The sequence below is a fragment of the Humulus lupulus genome, chromosome 8, assembly GCF_963169125.1.
Source record: "Humulus lupulus chromosome 8, drHumLupu1.1, whole genome shotgun sequence".
NCBI classification, from domain to species: domain Eukaryota; kingdom Viridiplantae; phylum Streptophyta; class Magnoliopsida; order Rosales; family Cannabaceae; genus Humulus; species Humulus lupulus.
Window position 1 is genome coordinate 172,979,482 of NC_084800.1, and position 22,269 is coordinate 173,001,750.

A 22,269-nucleotide genomic window follows, 5' to 3' on the forward strand; every position below is an offset into this window, starting at 1 on the left:
TGGCCTGACTACCCCCTCTCACAACCGACGCTAACGTCGGAGAGAGGCAAGGCGAGGCTCCTAAGCATCACTGGGGTAATCGGTCCAGGCATAGCCGCTCGGACAGACTTCCGACAGCCAACTCCACTCCCTCGTCGCACCGACGAGAGGCAGACTTCAGAGGAATGCCTAGAGCCGAACAACAGCAGTACAGTCGTTCGGTCAGAACTTCAACTCCTAGCTCCCAACCAGCCTCGAGCACGCCCAGGGCAGCTCGAAGAAATTTTGGAAGGAGGTCCGGGGAGGGCTCACAGCGTCAGCCCGTCCCCAACAGCCGTCCTGCGCCTCGTCCAGATCGCCAGGCGCGGGACCCGCAAGTTGGCAAGGCCGAGAGGCCCCCACCTAATTTGATCTGTCCTGACGGAACTAGGATCGCCTCTCCGGTCAGGCATCCTCCATCTCCGATCAGATATTCATCTCCTCCTCGGCCCGTCCGAGATATCCCGGCCTATGGAAGTAGTAGGAGAGGCCCGCCATCAGCCGGACCTCCCCGACATAGCAGGGCGCCGAGGGAAAGCCCAGGTCCTCACCACCAAAGGCGAACTCCGAGCCTATCTAACAGGAGCTACTGGACCGGCAGTCACCGAAGTGACCTTTCTAGCGGAGACCTGCGCCAGCGCTTGAGCTCGACACAAAGTCCACAAGCCACCCAGGGGGGCGACCTGCGAGATCGCCTTAACTCTCATAGATGGGAGCCAGTAGGAGGAGATAGCCATGCTCGCTCAAGGGGGGCCCTGTCCGAAGTACGTAACGGCGGGAATGCCCCAAATAACCTATCTCAAGATAGGAGGGGCAATAACCCACCAAATATGTACAATGGATCCGGAGCTGTTGAACAGCCCCGAAATAACCAAGGACATCAGGACCAAATCCTCGAGCGCCTGGCCCAGATGGAGGAGCTGATGAGGAAGCTCCTGTCAGAAAAAGAAAAAGATGTATATGATTCAGGGGACGAGATGGAGCTCTTCGCCCCCAGCATAGCAGCAACGGCTTACCCACCTGGTTTCCGTATGCCGCACCTGTCTAAGTTCAATGGAGACGGAGACCCGTCGGATCATCTGGGGATGTTCAACAGCCTGATGATGGCTCACAACATCGGCCCCGAGCTGAGATGCTTGATATTCCCTTCCACACTGACTGGACCGGCCAGGCAATGATTCAAGCAAGGCAAAAGACAGTCAATTAGCTCCTTGAAAACTTTCTCGGCTGATTTAAAAAGGGCATTCCGAGCCTCCCAGGCTGCCCGCGTTCAGGCCGACTCTCTAGCTAACGTGAGGCAGCAGCCCGGCGAAACTCTGAAGGCCTACCTGAGCAGATTTGCGAACATCGCTGCTCGGGACAGAGACGCGGATGATAGCTCCAAGCTCATGGCCATGAGAACTGGAATCCTCGTCGGAGGGGATCTCTGGAAAGATATACAAAGAAAGGGAGTCTGCTCGGTTAACGAGTTCCTCAACAGGGCCCAGGAATGGATCAACTTGGAGGAAGTCGAAGCCTCAGCTGCAGGAAACAGCCAGGTCCCTGATCAGCCCGCTGGAGTGGGGACGGAGGTCGTGGCAGCGACCCAGAACGTTACACAAAACAACCAGCTCGGTGGAGGCAAAAGAAAGGGGAATGGTGAAGGCAGCCAGCACGACCAAAAGAAGAATAAGTCCGTGGACAAGTTTAAGCCCGTCTACGCGACTTATACAGAGCTCACCCAGTCTAGGGAGAATATTTTCCTAGCTAATTCTACTCGCCTCCCCTGGAAGAGGCCCGAGCCGTTGAAGCACCAAAAGGGGAAGAGAGACACCTCCAAGTTTTGTCGCTTTCACAACGATGTTGGCCACAACACCGACGATTGTAGGCATTTAAAAGATGAGATCGAGACTCTCATCCGAGCCGGCCCTTTGGCTTAGTATGCGCAGAACAGGGTTCCGGCAAGTCGTTCTGCTGCAGAAGTCCCGGCCAGTCAGCCCGGGTCTCGGATAGATCAGGACGTCCCTCCTCCCGTGGTAGGAGGGGAGATATCCACCATCTCTGGAGGTCCGCATATGGCTGGCATGAGCAGGGGTGCCCAGAAGAGGTACGTAAATGAACTTAAGGCGCACAATGGAGTAGAGTTCGTCTCGGAGCAACGCCTGCCAAAGCAACAGCGATTGGAGAAGTAACCAATCATTTTTACAGAAGATGATGCGAGCCATGTCCAGTTCCCGCACAATGACCCTCTCGTAGTAGCAGTTCAGCTCGCTAATCGAAGGGTTAGGAGGGTGCTGGTCGACAATGGGAGCTCAGTGAACCTCCTATTCCGGTCCACTTTAGAAAAAATGGGTTTGACTGTCGCCGAGATGAAGGCGACCTCCATGATGTTGTATGGTTTTTTGGGAGAAGGATCGGCGGCCATAAGGACGATCAAGCTGGTGATCACCCTGGGAGAAGGATCTCGGACAGTCTCCAAACTCCTCGAGTTCGTGGTGATCGACTACTCCGCTGCATACAACGCAATTTTGGGACGACCTACGCTCATAGCTTTTGAGGTCGTCACTTCCATTCGCCACCTTGCGATGAAATTCCTTACTTCCACGGGAATATGCATTGTCCATGGCGATCACCTCGCTACCAGGGAATGCTACGGCATTTCCATGAAGGGAAAATCTAAACCCGGGCAGCTGGCAATGGCCATCCAAGGTGGTGAAGAGGAATCTCAAGAACCCTTAGCTGATCTTGAGATTGAAAAACCTCAAAGCGCCGAAGGGGAAAATATCGTCTTAAGTGAGGATATTGACCCCCGAATAGGCGAGGACAGTTCCGAGCTCCAAGCTATTGAGGAGCTCGAGGAAGTAAACATTGATCCGCAGAATCCATCATGAATGGTCAAGCTCGGAAAAAACCTCTGCAGCGAGAGGAAGGCGGAGCTGGTCAGATTTCTGCGGGATAACCTGGATGTGTTTGCGTGGTCACACGAGGACATGGTGGGAATCAGCCCGAGTGTCATCATGCACACACTTCATCTGGATAAAATCGTTCATGCGAAGTCCCAGAAGCAAAGACGCCTAGGAACAACCCGGGCTGAAGCCTTGGAGGAAGAGGTAGCCCGGCTCAAAAAATGCAGCTTTATCCGTGAAGCCAAGTTTCTAATTTGGGTCGCCAACCCCGTCCTGGTCCCGAAGCCCAACGGGAAATGGCGGACCTGCATCGACTTATCCGACCTGAATAAAGCCTGCCCCAAGGATTGTTTTTCATTGCCAAGGATTGACCAGTTGATGGATGCCAGGGCGGGGCACGAGCTCATGTCCTTTATGGACGCATATTCAGGCTACAATCAGATCGCCATGAATCCGGCGGACCAGGAGCACACCAGTTTCATGACCCCGACTAACGTTTATTGTTACAAGGTCATGCCCTTCGGGCAGAAAAACTCCGGAGCTACGTATCAAAGGTTGGTGAATAGAATGTTCGCAGACCAGATCGGAAAAAACATGGAAGTGTATGTTGATGACATGCTAGTCAAGTCAAAGATTGCCGATAACCATGTTTCTGACCTGGAAGAATGCTTCAAGATCCTACAGGAGTATGGCATGAGGCTAAATCCACAGAAGTGCACTTTTGGAGTCGCATCGGGAAAATTCCTGGGTTTCATCATCAATACCCGAGGAATCGAGGCAAACCCCGACAAGATCAGATCACTGCTCGAGCTTCCCTCACCCAAGTCGCGCAAAGATGTCCAAGGCCTAACAGGAAGAGTGGCAGCCCTCAATCGGTTTATTTCCAAGTCCACCGATAAGTGTTTGCCATTCTACGACCTACTCCGAGGAAATAAGAAGTTCGAGTGGACAGAAGAGTGCGAAAGCGCTTTCCTCGACCTGAAAGCACATCTGGCCGAGCCACCCGTACTGTCCAAACCAAAAGCAGGAGAGCCTCTTTTTCTCTACCTGGCTGTCACGGAGGATGCAGCCAGTGCCATATTGGTCCGGGAAGAAGACCGGATTCAGAAGCCAGTCTACTACATCAACAAGAGACTTCTCGGAGCTGAATCCCGGTACCCGTTGATGGAGAAATTGGCGTTCTACCTTATCACGGCCTCGCGAAAGCTCAGGCCATACTTCCAGTCCCAATCAATACACGTCATGACCGATCAGCCTTTAAGGCAGGTTTTGCAAAAACCTTAAGCATCGGGACGCTTGTTAAAGTGGGCAATCGAACTCAGCTAGTTAGAAATTTTGTACACTCCGCGAACTGCTATAAAGAGTCAGGCCCTGGCCGATTTTGTAGCCGAGTGCACAGGATTCCGGGAGGATCCCGCAGAAGACTCGCCCCAGGTCACCTCGGCCCGGGCATCGTGGAGGATATTTGTGGATGGTTCATCCAACGAGAATGGCTCCGGAGCTGGAATCATTTTTATATCCCGTGACGGACATAGATTCCACTCGGCGCTGAGGTTCGGGTTCAAGGCCTCCAACAACGAGGCCGAATACAAAGCTTTGCTGGCCGGGCTAAGGATAGCTCAGGAACTGAAGGCGAACTCCGTCTAGTGCTTCAGTGACTACCAGCTCGTGGTAAACCAGGTTTTGGGCGAATATCAAGCATGAGGTCCCAAGATGGCCGCCTATCTGGCAAGAGTAAAGGTTGAGCTGTCCGCGTTCGGGCAGGGCTCGATCGAGCAGATACCTCGGGAGCAGAACGCTAACGCAGACGCTCTCGCCAAGCTCGCCACCTCTGGGGAAACGGAGACCTTGGGGCTAATGCCAGTAGAATTCTTGGAGAAACCAAGTATAGAGGAAGCCAGGGCGGAGATCGAGATGATCGACGCCAGGCCGACCTGGATGACCCCCATCCTTGAGTATCTCGTCGAGGGAAAGCTACCTGAAGGACGTAATGATGCGCAACGAATTCTGTATCAAGCTCCCAGGTACACTATAGTAAATGGGGTGTTATACCGATGTGGGCACTCCCTACCTCTCCTAAGATGTGTTCTTCCAAGCGAAGCAAAGGCCATCCTGCAGGAAGTGCATGAGGGTTTTTGCGAAGATCACACTAGGGGGCAGAGCTTGGCCTTAAAGGTCCTGAGGCAAGGTTATTACTGACCAACTCTGTCCAAAGACTCAATCTCATACGTGAGGAAATGCGACAAGTGCCAGCGATTCGCCACCGTTGCCCGAGCTCCCCCAGTCGAGCTGAAGATGATCTCTTCCCCATGGCCGTTTGCAGTTTGGGGGATCGACTTGGTTGGCGCCCTCCCTACTGGAAAGGGCGGGGTCCGTTACTCCGTGGTGGCCATCGACTACTTTACGAAGTGGGCTGAAGCAGAACCTCTGGCAACGATAACTTCCAAAAAATTCCTTGACTTCGTGGTTAAGAGCATTATTTGCCGATTTAGGCTCCCCAAGAAGATCGTTTCCGACAATGGGACTCAGTTCAACAGCGACCTGTTTACCGAGTTTTGCGAAAGGTACGAAATTGTGAAAAGTTTCTCCTCCGTGGCCTATCCTCAGGCGAACGGCCAGGTCGAGGCTGTCAACAAGACTCTTAAGGCGAGCCTTAAGAAGAGACTGGATGAAGCGAAGGGGGTCTGACCGGAACAACTCCCCCAGGTCCTATGGGCATACCGGACCTCGCATCGGACTCCTACAGGTCATACTCCTTTTTCTTTGACCTTTGGGAGTGAGGCAGTCCTACCTGTAGAAATTAAGGTGCTTTTGCATAGGGTCCAGTCATACGACCAGGATCGCAACCACGAGCTACTTCGCACCTCTTTAGACTTGATTGATGAAAGGCGAGAAGATTCGCAGCTCCAGCTCGCACATTATCAGCAGAAGATCACTCGCAATTTCAACTCAAAAGTCAAGAATCGTGCCTTTAACATTGGCGATCTGGTCCTCATGAGAGTTTTCTTGGCCAGTAAGGACCCCAAAGATGGAGTCTTAGGACCGAACTGGGAAGGACCATATCAAGTCATCGAGGTCATCAAGGAGGGAACTTATAAGTTAGCTCGGCTTGATGGAGGGGCAGTCCCACAGACTTGGAACGCCATCCATTTGAAGAGATACTATCAATGATTCACTTGTAAGGCCTAAAAGGCCATATTCTATGTATTAAGCAATGAGAATCAACTTTTCTTTTTTATATTTGTACATGTCTTCAAGTGTAATCTAAAGTAACCACGAAATACCCTTTCCCAGTTACTTGGGGGGCATATGGTACCTGGATATAACCAGGTCGCCTTAATGACTTAGAAGTTGATTCATATCGATTGATCGTTGTTTTTCTTAAAAAACGCGAGATATTGGTAAGGATCAACGCGAACTAAGTCCTATCCTGGATTTAACCAGGTCACAAAACTTAGAAGTTGATTTAAATCTATTGATCGTTGTTCTTCCTAAAGAGCTCGAGATATTGATAAAAATTAACACGAACTAAGTTTTCAAATTAAGTTCCTGGATATAACTAGGTCATAAAACTTAGAAGTTGATTTAAATCTATTGATCGTTGTTTTTCTTAAAAAACGCGAGATATTGATAAAAATTAACACGAACTAAGTTTTCAAATTAAGTTCCTGGATATAACCAGGTCATAAAACTTAGAAGTTGATTTAAATCTATTGATCGTTGTCTTCCTAAAGAGCTCGAGATATTGATAAAAATTAACACGAACTAAGTTTTCAAATTAAGTTCTTGGATATAACCAGGTCATAAAACTTAGAAGTTGATTTAAATCTATTGATCGTTGTTCTTCCTAAAGAGCTCGAGATATTGATAAAAATTAACACGAACTAAGTTTTCAAATTAAGTTCCTGGATATAACCAGGTCATAAAACTTAGAAGTTGATTTAAATCTATTGATCATTGTTCTTCCTAAAGAGCTCGAGATATTGATAAAAATTAACACGAACTAAGTTTTCAAATTAAGTTCCTGGATATAACCAGGTCATAAAACTTAGAAGTTAATTTAAATTTATTGATCGTTATTCTCCCTAAAGAGCTCGAGATATAGATAAAGATTAACGCGAACTAAGTTTTTCAAAATAGTAACTAAAATGCTTAGAGGCAAAGGGCAGTAAATCAATTAAAAATAAAATTGATAACTAAATTGTCTCGAGGTGTAATCACCCCGTGCAGAAGTTACACAAAAAATTTTAAATATTCAAGAAAAGAGCACAAAGAGGAAGGCTCTAAGGTCCGCCAGTTGGCCCCTTGGAGGTCACCGTCTCGCCCTGCTCAGCTGCGCCAGAGCCTTCCCCAGCCTCGGAGGGCGCTTCTTTATCGAGGCGAGCTTTGAACTTCTCCAGCAAGGGTTCCCAGACGGCCGCTGCCAGGAAGGAGAAGTCGGCGTCCTGGTTATAGGCCCAGCAATGGTAGAACATGTCTTCCATGGCGGCGTCTGAAGTTGCCCGCTTGGCCGCCAGGGCGGCCTTGGCCTCCGCCTTCGCGGCATCTAGGTCTGCCCGCGCAGTGACGAGGGCGGTCTCGAGCTCTTGAAGCTTCGGGCGAGTCTCTTCCAGCTCGGCCTGCGAGGCCGCCAAGGCATCCTTAGCCGTCTGCAGAGAAGTCTGGTGGGTGGCCACGGCCGCCTGGTGCTCGCTCCTCATCTCCTCGAGCTGAGTTTTGGTCCTGGCGATGCTCCGGTGAAGGGCAACGACGCTCTACGAAAGTGGACAGGCAATTGCCTTAGAAAAAAGAAGGAAGAAAGAAAAAACAGGGCAAGGTATGATGGTCAAAAACCATAAAAGGTTGAGGTTAGCTTACCGTTAGGGCCATGCCCAGTGAAAAATCCAGCACGCCCACCGGGCTCCTGGTTTCGATAGCCCTGAGCTCCTTCTCGTTGAACTTGTATATGTGGCTGACGATGTAGTTCGCCGACTCATACACCGTTCCCCGAAAGGCCTCTGGAATCTTCTCCAGGTCCTGGGGGTTGATTGGGATGCGTACCTCGGAGGGTATAATCACCGAAGCCTCAAGCTCCGCCCCTACGTCTCGGGCGGGGGCCGGAGCTCGCGGAGGGGGTGAGGGCATGTTGCTCCCCCCTGCAGCAGCAAGAACTGTTCCCGCGACCTGGGAGGTTGGGGGCTGCTCTTTCTCCTTTGCAGGAGACTTAGTTGGGGTTCCGGTGGCCCTTTTCGATGTCCGGAGCTTCTTCATTTTCGGCCCAGAGGCCCCGGCTGAGGGGTTCCCCCCGGCGAACACAGCTCGCAGGCTCCTGTCGGGCTGAGACATCTCTTCTGTCAAAACAAAGACATGGTTAGTACAAGAGTTAACAACCATTCAAAAACAAAAGCAAAGAAAGATTCAAGTATATATATATACTAAAAGGGATCCTACCCCCCGAGCTAGAAGAAGAACCTATGGTTACGACCATCGGCCCCGGAGCTCCTGCGGGAGAATCTAAGTCGATTATTTCCCGAGCTGGTGCAAGTTCTGGATCCGACTCTGGTTCCAGGCTAGATTCTTCTACATATTGCCTAAGTCCCGGAGCTACGGCACCTCTCCGGAGTGATGGCCATGACCGAAGATTGGTCCCATACTCCTCAAATAAGATCGACCTAAAGGCTAGGGTGTTATCTACGACTACGGTACCCCTAGGTCGGCTATCTTGGTAATCCAGCACGAGCTGGTCGACACAGTGGAGCAGGGTTGTATCCAGGTCCGGATCTCTTCGATGACATTGGACGATCTGTCTAGGATTGAACCTAGCTAGCCGGGGGTTGGAAATGGCCCTATCTAAATTCCTAAACATATAAGGGTTACCTTGGACAGAAGGACCCGCGGCTGCTCCGGACTGGATCCTCTCCTCGTCCGTCTTCTAGGTGACCTCCAACGCCCGTTTCCTGTTCCTCACGAGGGGAACCTCGTCGTCCTCGTCCTCCTCATCTTCGTCCCCCGCGACCTCCTCCACGATGGTAGGTCTGGTGTCGCGAGCTGGGGGAAGCCCCCGGGGCCTCCTTAGGTTCAAAGTCTGATTTGGGAAAATCAGCTTGCAGGCCACCATCGTCTTGTCTGTTACGAGCACGCGGTAATCCTTCTCACTGGGGGGCAAGCCCGCCAGTGTCTCGTATTGGGCCCCGAGGGTCACAGATTTCTCTGTCCTCGCGAAGATAGCTGCAGAATTAATTTAAGTTAGAAAGGGATACAGGAGGAGCTAAACGATACTTAACTTATGAGCTAAGGTTGAAAGGCACTTAAGAGGATGATTGAAGTAGTGGAGCTCGCAGTTCCGGAACCCCGTCGACATGAAGAATTGATCTTTGAAGTCATTGGGGTGGCTGGGCAGCTCGATGACCGCAGCCGTGTTGGGGAATCGGGTTAAGTAATAAAACCCGTCGCCTCTCCTGTAACGCCTTGGTTAGCCAAGACCGTTACACTGTGTGTTTATAAAGTGCCAGACTTGCTAATCAAGTCATTTATTTAAAATCGTGTTACAGAAGCTACAAAGGAACTAGGGATAAAAGCGTTTTGGTCTCAAAAGCCACAGTTTTCATTAAGAAGCATTATCTGGTTACACGGGATCCCAAAAATACAAGTTTAAAGATCGTTTATAAAAGTTGTAGGATTCAGATACAATAACCAGCCATACTAAGGCGAAACAAGCAGTTAGGTAGTCCCTGTCCTGGTCCACTCCTCGATCGTGGTGATCGAACAGCTGGCTATGTACATTTCACCTCGAAGCTCTCCACCTCAGGCTTTGTCCAGCTTGCCCTTGCCTTTACCTGCACCACGTAGCACCCGTGAGCCAAGGCCCAGCAAGAAAACACAATATCAACAGAGCATAAGCAATTATCAGACAAGTCAATATCTCACGTTACATCACATAGCCTCAGTCAAATAACCATTCAATATAGTCAAGTATTCCACATACTAGGCATATCAACACATAACACACAATTTATAAATGATAACCAGGGCTAGCGCTCATAGGCTGCTCCCTCTGTTATCCCAGTGTTCATGGCTCCCAGTGGCCGAATCGCGCTCTATGCGCTAATAGTATGTACGACACTCTTAGGCCGCTTTTACATGTCCCATGGCGTAATACCAACATTGACACGATACAATTCTCGGGAGCACTTAGTCCCATCACAAACATATAACCGGGTGCAGTTTTCTTACCTTTCAATTCACAAGCCTTGACCCCTTGACTCCTTGAGCACGATCTCCCTCGAGCTCTAGCGCTCATCTAAACACAATCATGGCCAAAGTCATCATCAACCCTCAAGATCAAAACCTAGCCCCGGGGCCAATCCCGAGCCCCCGGGATGTCCTAGTTCCACCAAACAAGGTGGTGGAACCAAACCCCAAACCTTAGGTCAAAAACCCTTGCAATTTACCCTAAAATCCCCTTCTGAAGGCAGGGTAGCGCTACAGCGCTCTTGGGAGGGCACTACAGACAGAAGCCAAAACCCTTCCAGCAAAATGGCCTAGCGCTACAGCGCCCAAAGGCTAGCGCTGTAGCGCTAGTCACAGACAGCCCTGCACTGTTTTTTCCCTTCTGCGATTTCTTCGAACCAACCTCAACCAAACCCCTTCCAACTCTTACCCAAACTCAAAAACAACCTCATGACCACACTCCACTCATCCCAAGCACCCCAAACACCTAAAACCCAAGCACATGCATCCACAAACTCAGATTTCACCATAGCCACTCCTAAGCTTTAAAACTCAGTAAAAACCATTTGATCATCAAAGTTTAGAGTTTAGACCTTATACCTTTGATATAATTTCGACCACAAGCTGCCTCTAGACTCCCTTGGCTTGCTCCTCCTCAGCCTCAAGTCTGAATTCCCTAAGGTTCCACCCAATTCAACTTAAGCACCACAACTCAAAAACTGGAAACATAAATGGATGAACTCTAGAATCTTACCTCAAGTGTTAATGAAACCCGGCTAAACCTCTTCTAATTCCTTAGTCTTAGCTTGGACTCCTTGATGCTTAGCTTCTCCCAGCTCTCCTCTGAGCTTTACTCCAGAAATCCTCAAGAAATTGGTGAAGAAAGCACAAACCGACCTAGAGAACTCTTTCTGTTTTCTCTCCTTTCTTTTCCTTTCTTTTTCAAACTTCTGTAATGTTCTACAAATCCCACTAACATAAAACCTCAGTAATACCCATCCTTAAGAGCCAAATGACCATTATGCCCTCCCTATTAATTCTAATCCTTTAGTCCACTTAAGGGCATTTTAGTCATTTTACCCAATTCCCGCTACTTCCTCGAGTGTCTCTATTATTTCCCGCTTAATTCCCGTTACCTAATTAATCACCAATGGTATTCCTCAATGTCAAAATAAACTCCAGTATATCCGCTAAATTCCCATTTATACCCCTGAGCTCACCCCGAGCCGGGTATAAATCCTTGCTATGACTTTTCCGCTACTTTACTCACTAGAATCGTCTCGAGTCACAGATCACATATATATCCACATAATAATGTGGTCTCGACAATTATCACATATATCAAAGCAGTTATGCCCATAATGGCCAAAATTACGATTATGCCCTTCTAACCTAATCTGGGCCTATATGCATACTAACACGCATAGTCATGCATCTCAAGTACTCAAGTAATCATATAACATGCTTTAAATCATAATCATGCATCTAAATAATTAAAACCACACATAATCTCCATTATGCCCTCCAGGCATACTAATCAAGGCCCTTAAGCCTTATTAGCGAATTTGGGTCGTTACATCGCCCCCGCTGCTCCGGGCTGGCCTTGAGGCAGAAAAAGTACAAAATGTCTGCAGGAGTGGGGACCTCCCACTCCTGTTTCAAGAATAAATATCTCAACCCCGCCAACAGCCGGTAAGAGTTGGGGGGGAGCTGGAAGGGGGCCAACTTCACGTAATTGAGGAAGTCAGCAAAATACTGGTCCAACGGGAGGAAGGCCCCCGCCTTAAAGTGCTCGTCGCTCCAGGCCGCGAATGCCTCGTCGAGCAGCGCGCAGCTCCGCTCGGCCTCTGCGAGAGGTCGGGCAATCACTGATGCTCTCCCCAGCCCGATGTTGTGGGAGAGGAATATTTTGTTGACCTTCATCTGGTCGGTAATCTTTGAGACGATCCTCTCCGCCTCAAAGAATGCATCAGGAGCCACCTCGAGCTCCTGTTCCACCGCTGGCCCGAAGTGAGGGATTGGGGATTCAGCCATGACCGCCTTTCCTTTGTCTTGTTGGGAGGCCAAGCTTCCGGCAGTCCTTTTTGGGACATTCTTCTTCGGTGCCATCTGGTCACCTAGCGAACAAAAGAAAAGATTTCAGAAAAGGCGACCTGAGCATGAGGAAAAATCAAATGTTCTTTGCACGAGCTGAGGTAAGCCCAGCTCGTGGAGAGTGAGACCACGCGGTTCTATGAACAAGCGCCTGTGCTCCCAATAGATCCCCGATTACTCGGAATTCGTGTCAGGAGGCTCAGGTTAAAATTTTGCCTTGGAGGGAAAGTTCCAATAGGCATGAAAGGCAAAACCGCCTGTGAAACGTGTCCCCTAAGCTACCCGGTTTTGCACCCAAAAAACTAGATATTTTGAACTAATGTCCCAAAAATCCTACCCAGAAATTTTCCCCAGAAAATGCATCCTGTAAACCATGCTCCTAAACGGTTTTCTACTACAAAGATACCCTAACCTAAAAGGCTTTCACCCTTCATTCCCACAAAACCCAGCAAACCCTTCCATGTGGCTATAGTAAATATTCACCTAAGCTACAGTAAAAAATAATTTCAAAACATGCATAGTCAGGAGACTTACAAAGAGTTTGGCTGGGAAGTGGATGAGAGTATCGCCTGGGTTGGGGGCTTCGTCGGAGCAGTTGGTTCCAAGGATTTGAAGGAGTCTCTGCGCTTGAACTTCTTGAACGATAGGAATGGCGGTCGGGAAGAAAAGGGTTTTTTCTCTTGAAGATGAAGAGAGAAGATGAGGAAAGTTTCTGAAAAAGATTGCAAATGAACGGGTGGCCCGTGCGTAGGGTGGCCACCCCTTTTTATATGCGTGAAGGGTCACGTTAAGAGGGCCGTTGGATTGCCCTAATGTGGGATCCAAGGCCCTCCACTTGAAAGATGAAACGACGGCTGGGCATAGGCTAGGCCATTTAATGCGGTTCTCGGATGACGTACCGTCACCAACCACGATGTTCCATGTATTCGGCGCCTGCGTAGAATGTGGAATATGAAGAGTTCTGGGGGAAACCTAAAAGCCTCTACTGTGGCCTTACACGACGTCGTGTACCACGAGCAGAGGCCTGATTTTCCCACGGGCTGATTAGCGAGCTAACCTACGGCATAATCATGGCCACCACGTGGACATCCCCAAGACCGGGGCTACCATCGTAAGGTTCTACCTCTTTAGCTCGAGGTAACCTAAGGGTTCACCAAGATTGCTCAAGGACTGAGTCTGGACCCTGAAGGCCGCAGGTCGAGGTAAGCATCCAGCTTGTGGTGCGAGCTAGAGTTGGAGGTTGTGACCTTTTATAAAGTCAACCACGCAAGGTAAGCGTGCATATATCAGACATCAACTGTTTGATATATCCCTGACTTCTCGAACACGCAGCAGGAACGTGCGTATTCAGACACCCACGATTGGATTGGGCCGTGCGGCCCATTATCCCCTTACTTATTGATTTGACCACACTTATGTGTCAGGTTTAGGAATTAATCATGAATGTCACAGAGTTGCCATGATAGGTAAGAAGGTCACGGGATGACTTTCTTACCAACTCCCAGGTGCCTTCTCCTATAAATATGGATACCTTGGGAGTTAATAGAGGTTGGATTCTCAATTGTAAGAAATACCCTGTAACCAAATACCCAGTATATAGCAATAATACTGACTAGTGGAGTAGAAGGATTTTAACCTTTGAACCACTTAAAAAACGTATTTTGAGTCACCCTTTCATTCCAAAGATCATTTATCTGTTTCGGTTCAACCTAAGCACTAATCCCTTTCTCTTCTTTTCTTAATTACATGTTGGCGAAGAACCGCGTCAACAGCTTTCTTATTTGATGGTGATGACACGTTTTGTCGCTAATAGTAGATTAAGAAATCAAACAAGAAAGATATTAGTGCTTATTTGTAAACCATAATGAACTATGTGAACAACTTCGCACACATAATTTTACGTGGTTAAAATTCACCTAGTCCATGAGACAATATTATTGCTCACTCACATTTTCTGCAGAATTTTTGTATTACAAAAAGCAGTCAATTTTTCTGTCCATTATCTCTGATATTTATAATTGAATTTCCTGAACAGGTTTGGGTAACCGTGTGTATAAATATGGTAAACAATCAATCAAGATAATTCTCATTTACATAGGGATACAATTACCTATGTAAATTAATCTCGTTATCTCAGGCAATAAATGTATAATACAACCTGGACATTAATGAGCGTATAAAGAGTCTCAAAGTCTTTCAGGATCATTTACTATGTGTCATGACCAAGTTTCCACAAGATGAACATCTTCATTAGGCTGGTGATCGAAGAGTATCCGAACCTTAGATCGGATTAAGTTCAGAGCACCCTAAATTGGATCTGACCACTACATGTCTAGAACTAGATCATCATCCTGTGAGGCAATCTGACAATTATCTGCACGTCGTACTGCCTAGTCCTAACTCGAGCTACTCGCGTCATCATTAGCTAGATGTTTTACTTGCCTGATATTTCTACGTGTTTATCTGCCTCCTGTACCCCTAGCTGAGTTGTTGAATCCATGCTAATTTTTAGGGTACAACAGATGGTGTCATAAAGATAGTATTCCTTAAATCATCTATTAGTGTGTGTCCTATTAATTAAAATAAAACCCTTTATAAGAATTATGATCCAATACTTTAAACAATATACTTGGGGATTTAGTGAATCAACTTAAGCTCCCGCTTTTATGCCAATGTTGAGAGTTATGTTTTGAATGTTGAAACATTGGGCATAGTTGTAATATCCTTATTAGAGGTGTAAAGTCAAAGATTGTATTTCTTTGATTGATTCTTAATATTTATTTTGTGATAAATAGGAATCTAGAAATTGAAGAGAGCAAGCAAGAAAATGAAGATTGTAAAAATGAATGACAGGAAAAAAGAAAGGGCGACATTGTATAGTTTCCTTTTTTGTTGCCTGGTACGTAGCCTTTTATTTTGCTGCAACTCATGTCTGTGTTTTTGGTTGTAACATTGACCATTCATAGTGGATTTGCTCACAAACTAGACCTAGAGTCACACATTGTGACTTGAACTAGTATAATTCATAGTGCTTAATCTTTGTTTTCACTTTTTATACCTACTAGTTTTATGTGGTGTTTGTTATCTGTTGCTTGTTGGTGTATCATGAAGTAGTTCTTGATTTTGTTTCGATTAAAAAACTAGTAGAGTCAGGTTTGTTTTTCACCATTTCTCATTGAAATCTAATTTTAAAGGTGTTTGACAGCGGGTCATTATCGATGTTTTGACATCAAAGCACAAAATTGAAAAGTTTGATGGTTCAAACGTCGATGTGGAAGATGAAGATTGGTGTGTTGCTTCGTAATCTCAGCCTTGATGAAGTACTGTTAAGGGAGGCTCTGATGCCTATAATACTCTCATCTTAAGTTTGGGTAATAAAGTGATGAGGGAGGTTTCTAAGATAAAGATGGATGCTGAAATTTGCTTAAGTTTGAGAGCTTCTTAAAGATAAAGAACTTTACCTTCAAGAAGCACGAAGGTAAAGATTTAAAGGAGCATAAAGACATGTGTAATAAACTTTGTCTATATCTATAAAATATTCATGTTAAGTATGATGATGAGGACATGGCGCTAGTCCTCTTAAATTCATTGCCAAAGTCATATGAAATTTTTGTTGATATTTTGAAGCACAGTAGGGACTATCACGTTGGAAGACATTGTTGGTAGTTTGACTTCAAAACAGTTAAAACAAAAAAAAAATTAGTTATGGAAGAAAAATGGGGAAGGACTAGTTCTGCGAGGAAGAACAAATAGAAAGAAGTACTGAAGTAGAATTAAACCTACATCAAAATCTAGAAGAGCTAGGAAAGTAAAATGCTATCATTGACATGAAGAAGGGAATAGAAATAATGATGGCAAGGCGAACATGACCGAGAAAGTTAATGTCTCAATCATTGAGGAAGGATATGGAAGTGTTGATGTTCTGGTTGTTGCACCTAATAACTTAGACAAGCAATGAATTATAAACTTTGGGGGTTCATTTCACATGATACCTAATAAGGATTGGTTTGAAAGCTACACAAAGATTGATGGTAGTCAAGTGTCGCTTGGAAACAACAAGCCATGTGTGAATGTGGAAATTGGAATAGTAAGAATCATGACCCATGATGGAGTGGAAAGGATAGTTATTGTTGTTAGACATATTCTTGAGTTGAAGAGACATCTCATTTCTCTTGGAATGTTGGATCAACACGGTTTTAGCTATAAATGTGTTGATAGTGTACTAAAATTCTCAAAAGGGTCTATGTTTGTGATGAAATGTGTAAGGAGCCACAAATTATACATATTTTAGGGTAGTACAACTGTTGAAGTTGCAGTAACTAACTCAAACTAGTCAAAATCACAACATTGACATAAGAGGCTTGGACTTGTCAATTAACATAGGCTAGCAAAGCTTCAAAAGCAAGGTTTGTTATGTAATGATAATCATGGTGAACTTGAGTTTTGTAAAAATTATGTTTATGATGAAGCTATACATGTTAAGTTTCAGAAAGTTAGCCCAAAAATGGCTCCCAAGGGGGTGTAGGGTGAATAAAGAATTTAAAACTCAACTATCTATTTATACCAACTTAGAGGAGCTTTCGTGTAATAAATAGATAAACAACTATAAGATATGCATACAAACACAATATAAAGGATTTTAATGATAGATAAATGCAACCTCTCATTTTTACAAGGTTCGACGGGACTAAAAACACCTACGTCTTTGGTCTTCAAAGCTAATCCTAGCTTTGAGTTCTACTATGGAGCCAAGTTATTGTCTTGACCGAACCATTATACAACTTGGGAGTATTTCACCAAGGTGTGCCCAAACCTTTTACAACAGATTTTTTAGAGTGACACCCTCACTGTCTATTAGTTGATTCAAATGCTAATATAACTATCTCTCAGATGTTTTATGATTTTGGTGCCAACCTTACCTATGCCGAGTTGTTTGTGATTCTAGTGCCAACCTCACCTTTGCTTCAAATTGTTTATAGTGCCAACCTCACTTTTCTTTGGACTGTTGAAGTGCCAACCTCACTATCTCAAATTGTTGTAGTGTTAACCTCACTCTAACCGGGTTGTTTATAAATCATTGCAAACCTCACCTTACACAAATTATTTATAGTGTCAACTTTACCAAAGATGAATAGGAAATTGAAGTACAGTAAGATTTACACTTTCTCTAAAGATGATAAATAGAAGTTGAAAACCTAGAGAGAGATGCACAATCATTCACAATTTTTGATCAAGTGTGTGAAAAGTGTTTAAGAATGATAAATACTATGTTATAGCTTATAACACTTTGTATAGTTTAGTACTATGATATATAGCTGATATGTTGTTTGTATGAAGCTTAGAAATGACTCTATTTATAGAATAAATGGAGAAGTAGCCATATAGAGTTGTTATACCTGCATTCCTAAGTTCCACAAAGCAGATTTGGGCTCATCCAGCCGTTTGGTTGCAAGCCATCTCGTCTAGTTGGATGTGGATATCCGATTGGACAACAACCCATGTTCGGTTGAGCATAGAGACCAACGACCATTTTCTATGTTTTTCCAAACCTAAAACAATTTTTAACATATTTTTTAAAATCTGATTTTCATGAATCAACTTTGAAAACCATTTTAAATATAATGTAGTATCTAAAAATAATTGGCTTTTTTTAAATAACTGCTTGTGTGAAATAATTTGTGTAACAAATTAGTGAGCCATTTATCCAAGTTAGATTCTAAAAGCATACATGCAAATGTAACACATTAATTTCCTAGGCTAAATAATTTACTAATATTCTACTATATAAGTAAATTACCATTTTAAATGAATATTTTACTCAAACTAAAACATTTACTAACTTTCATTAATGTTTCGACATAAAATGTTACTCTTTATAAAATATGTAGAGTTCGGATATCTAATTTTTAAAACCAATAGACCATTCTTTATCAAATATAATCAAAGTAAAAATTCTTTAAATTCATTTAAAAAAGATTAGAAAACTAGTTAACTCAAAACGATAGTCAGGCAACCATTCTGACTCTTAGGTTAGCTATTCACGTCACGCACAAATCAAAACTACGCTCTTGCTTTTACTTGCAATACAGAGTACTTGTGAGCTAACACCCAGCGAGAAGAGCTATTTATAACACAACCCAAAGCCCAAAATAAAGATAGCATAATACATTACTACTCAATGTAAAATCATATGAACATGACTTAATGATAATCCACAAATGACATAACATAATCATAATCATACAACACAAGCATAAGCACATAATACTGCCCTTGTGAGAGCCCACTGACTTTGTGACAATCCCTTTGTGAATCTGATGACTTGAGTTAATGTAAGTATGCATCAACATACAAAAGCATGCACAATCAGAACAATACAACGTAATACGATATAACTAGATCATACATAACATAAGAAAATCAAAACCACTAACTGTTGTACGTAACCGTACACTCTGTCTGTAGGTGTATACTCTTCTTACCTCAAGTCCAGTAGCGATGCAATCGCCTCCTTACAAGTACCTTGCTGAACCCTAAAAACAAGAACATCCAAACATGAATTTTAGAGAAACTCAATTATTGCATCACATGATAAAACTTATTTTCACTAAGACCTAATCGTTGTTAATGCATCTTTGTGACAAATCTAAAACACCCAAACAAATGATCCTAATCAAATCCATTAAGCCTTATCAAAACAATGAGTGAAATGAGAAAAATCCTATTTTCGTACATCAGTCGTAGACATGTATCCCTTCAACGTAGTCATGTTTTTCCTAGAAAAAACCTAGCTGACTTTAGTCGCATCTCCCACTATCACAATCACACCTTTTCTTGAAAAATTCCAATCATGACTTTGCAACTTAACGTCATTCTCAACATAAATCTTCGAACCAAACAACCTTGAAACCTAACTTTAATCACTTTAGTGACTGTAAAAAAAGTCCTAAAATGATCCCAACATTAATTGAACGTCAGATATCATCAAAATCATTCACGTAATCATCCAATCCGAAGGCATACATGATTAAGGTTAAGAACCCTAACTTCATCTTCTTCCCCAAAGTTATCTCCAATCAACAAAATAAAAGATCATATCTTAATAAATTGGGCCCTAGCATGTTTCTAATCATTAAAGTATCATAACCTAGGTTCTAGCATGAATATTAAACAAACCATCACAATCTATCACTCTTTCTAATTGAATCTACCATTAAGACGCAATGCTTCAAAAACACCCATGTAAAATTTAATAGAGACAAAATCTCTTACCAAGATTGATGATGGAAGCCTAATGTCGATTCTAATTCTCTCCTACACGTCCTAGATAGCCTTAGAGATGAATGGTAGAGCCTCCTTCCCGTTCTTTCTTCTTCATTTCTTCTTTTCCTAGGATTGTACAAAGCTTGAGGGTGCCCCTTCTTGTGTTTCACGTATATGTCAATCAATTGAAGAAATTGATAAAAAAAAACCTAGCACTTTTACTAATCCTTTAATATTTATAGTGAAACCCTAATTGTCCAATTACTAAACCACCCTTTAGTAATAACTTAAGTAAACTTATCCACAAGCCTTTAATAGTAATTCTCCACTAAATTACTAACTTTCATAATTCCTAATTAAATTTAAATTCCCAAATAAATATATTATTCCTATTTTCTTAAATAATTCATTCTAATGGAAAGGCACCCTGAGCACTTGAAGGAAGTACCATAACTCGCCACCATATTCCAATCCTGAGCAAACTTGGTATCTTCTAATAAAATATTTATTTTCATAATCATGAAATCATGTAATTATCATCATATAATCTCTTTAAGCATTCACAACATGCATTTATTATAAAATTACCATAGTACATTTCAAGAGTACAAAACTACTAAAATGCCCTTAAAACAATAAGGCGGATATTACAAAAGATCACGTTAACATGACTAAAAATATACTACCTTATAAACCTTGTCTTGTCTTGAGTCTTTTTAACGTTTGTTTGTCTTCTTGCAGTTGTTCTTAATTGATTCTTGACCTTTGAAGTACTCGAACTTTATTGATGCTTGATTACACTTTCTTGGTATGTAGGCCTTTCATTATGCTAATTATTATATGTACTACAATACCAAGAGTTGGTTACTAACAAGTAATAATCAAATATTTGCAATGAAGACTTTTGGTTAAATATTAAAAACCTTGAGTTAACAAATAACTCATCCTTCACTATGAGGGAGACATTAAGCTATGTTCATTCAGAATTATAGGTGCCATAAAGGAATGAATCTCTAGGAAGTAGTAGATACTTCATGTCTGTCACTGATGATTGCTCAAGAAAGGTTTGAGTGTACATCTTGAAATCCAAAGATGAAGCATTTGAGAAGTTTATTCTTTGAAACAAGATGGTAGAGATTCAGACATGGAAAAATGTCAAGAATCTAAAGACGGATAATGGATTGGAATGCCTTAGTGATGCCTTCCACGTGTTTTGTTAGGTAGAAGAGATGATTTGTCACAAGACTTTGACTCGAACACTTTAGAAAAATGGTCTTGCATAATGTATGAACAATACCATTTTTGGAAAGGTTAGATGTATGCTCTAGAGTATCAATATGCCAAATAAGTTTTGGAGAAAAGCAACATAGGCACATTTGGCTTTTCGTTTTGTGTTTTCCATTGTTTCTTGTCATTTCTTTTGTGATAGTTCTATTGTATTTTCTATGTAGAATGTAATTATCGAGGTGGTGTACTTTCACTCTCTATTTTATGTCAATTTATAAATTATGCTTTGATTTTTATATTCAAGATTTGCCTTCATACTATAAATATGGTTTTTGCTTAGTCTCTAACGCTCTAGGGCCTACACCCCTACCAGAACCCACAAATGGAGGACCTGTCCTCCTAAAGTCCTTTCTTGCTGCACTGTCTCGCCAGATCTTGTTTTCTACACTCTCAGCTGTGAGTGCCTTATCAACCACCTATGCATCGGTAGTAACCCCAGCCACAGTGGTGATACTTACGTCACGGGCTAATCTGGGCTGTAGCCCCTGAAGGAATCTCTCTCTCTTGTTCCCATTAGTGGGCACCAGCTCCATGGCAAACTTTGCCAAACGATCAAACTTCAAGGCATACTTAGTGACTGACAAACTTCCCTGAATTAGCCTAATGAATTCCTCAGCTTTAGCTGCCCTGATAGCATCATTGTAATATTTCTCGTTAAACAGAGTCTGAAACTCTTCCCAACTCAGTGCATTAACATTCTTGGTCGGGGTAATCACTTCCCACCAAATTCGGGCATCCTCCCGAAACATATAAGTGGCACAGGCCACCCTTTCATTACCAGTTACCCTCATGAAGTCAAGGATAGTGGTAATCATACTCATCAATTGTTCTGCCTTGGCCGGATCTGCACTGCCCTCAAATACTGGAGGTTGCTGCTTCCTGAACCTTTCATAGAGAGGCTCCCATGTATTTCCAACCTCAGGCAGCTGCTCAACTGCTGGCACCGACACAGGAGGTGCCTCTGATACACTAGCCACTACAGGCACTTGTTGCTATTTCAGGAGACGAAGCTCCTCTCCCTGTCTTAACACTGTTGCCTGCAGATCACTGATTATCTGCTGCCAGTTTACAGGAGCTGGCTGTTGAATCTATGACTGGTCATTCTCCTGACCCTGACTATTATTATTATTATTATTCTGGCCCTGATCACTCTGGCCAGCTAACGTATCTGTCTGCCCTGGATTCATTCTTATCTGACACCTTGCTGAAATAATGATCAATACGGCCAGTCAGCTAGTAATAACTAAACCTCTTGCCTCCTTATGATCCAAGAACAATTAGACAATTATCACATTCCACAGTCATACAATTATACAGGCGGATACATGTTTATAGCATTTAGCACTTAGCATGTATCACATAATATCTCACAATCAACCATACTAATAAGTGTGTTCCAGCAATCTCAGTAATAATTAGCACACATTTGCTTAGGATATAATATTTCAGGGCATAGGTTTAACATGGTGTCTCATGCATACAGGTAAAGCATATATACTATATTTAAGCAGTT